This window comes from Mandrillus leucophaeus, unplaced genomic scaffold, assembly GCF_000951045.1.
Source record: "Mandrillus leucophaeus isolate KB7577 unplaced genomic scaffold, Mleu.le_1.0 Scaffold142, whole genome shotgun sequence".
In the NCBI taxonomy this organism is placed as follows: domain Eukaryota; kingdom Metazoa; phylum Chordata; class Mammalia; order Primates; family Cercopithecidae; genus Mandrillus; species Mandrillus leucophaeus.
The window spans coordinates 3,435,729-3,437,085 of NW_012101388.1; positions in this window are offsets into that span (position 1 = coordinate 3,435,729).

A 1,357-nucleotide genomic window follows, 5' to 3' on the forward strand; every position below is an offset into this window, starting at 1 on the left:
TGTATATATATATACACACACACACACACACACACACACCACTGCTGGAGCAAACACACAAAGAAGAGATAAAACACAAATATTACCATGACAAAAAAAAAAACCCAAACAACAGTGACAAACAATAAGAGAGAAAGAAACCAAAAATAAGTATAGAACCAGAAATCAATTAATAAAGTGAAAGGAATATGCCCTCACATATAAATAATAACCTTGAATGTAAATAAATTAAAAAGTCAAAAACCAATAGATACTGGTGAGGCTGCAGAGAAAAAGGGAAAAAGGAAGGCTTATACACCATTGATGGGAATGTAAATTAGTTTAGCCATTGTGGAAAGCAGTTTAGAGATTTCTCACAGGAGTTAGAACTATTATTCAAACCAGAAATCCCATTACTGGGTATACGTTTAAAAGAAAATAAATTTTCTGCCATAAAGACAAACATGCACTTGTATGTTCATTGCAGCACTATTCACAATAGCAAAGACATGGAATCAACCTAGGTGCCCATCAGTGGTGGATTGGATAAAGAGAATGTGGTGTGTATATATCATGGAATACTACACATCCATAAAAAAGAATGAGATCATATCTTTTGCAGTAACTTGGATGCAGCTGGAGGCCATTATCCTAAGCAAATTAACAGAGGAACAGAAAACCAAATAAATACCACATGTTCTTACTTATAAGTGGGAGCTAAACATTGGGTACTCATAGACATAAAGATAGCAGCAATAGACACTGAACTACTAGATAGGGAAGAGAGGGCTGAAAAACAATCTACTGGGTACTATGCTCAGTACCTGGGTGATAAAATCAATTGTACTCCAAGTCTCAGCATCACACAAGATACTCATGTAATGACTCTGCACGTGTACACCTAAAATTTAAAATAAAAGTTGAAATTATTTTTAAAAATTTAAATTAAAATAATAAAATAAAATAAAAATAATTATTTTCACTTCTGGTTCCTCCATTAACTTTTTGTATTTAAGAACTGATTGCTTGTGGTCGGTCATGATAGCTCACACCTGTGATCCCAGCACTTTGGGAGGCCAAGGTGGGTGGATCACCTAAGGTCAAGAATTCAAGACCACCCTGGCCAACATGGTGAAACGCTGTCTCTACTAAAAATACAAAAGTTACCCAGGCATGGTGGCACATGCCTGTGATTCCAGCTACTCAGGAGGCTGAGGCAGGAGAATCACTTGAACCTGGGAGGTGGAGTTTGCAGTGAGCTGAGATTGCATCACTGTACTTCATCCCAGGCAAGAGAGCGAGACTCCATCTCAAAAAAAAAAAAAAAAAAAAACCTGATTGTTTCTTATCTTTAGTATGATCCGAATGTTAAGAGGGA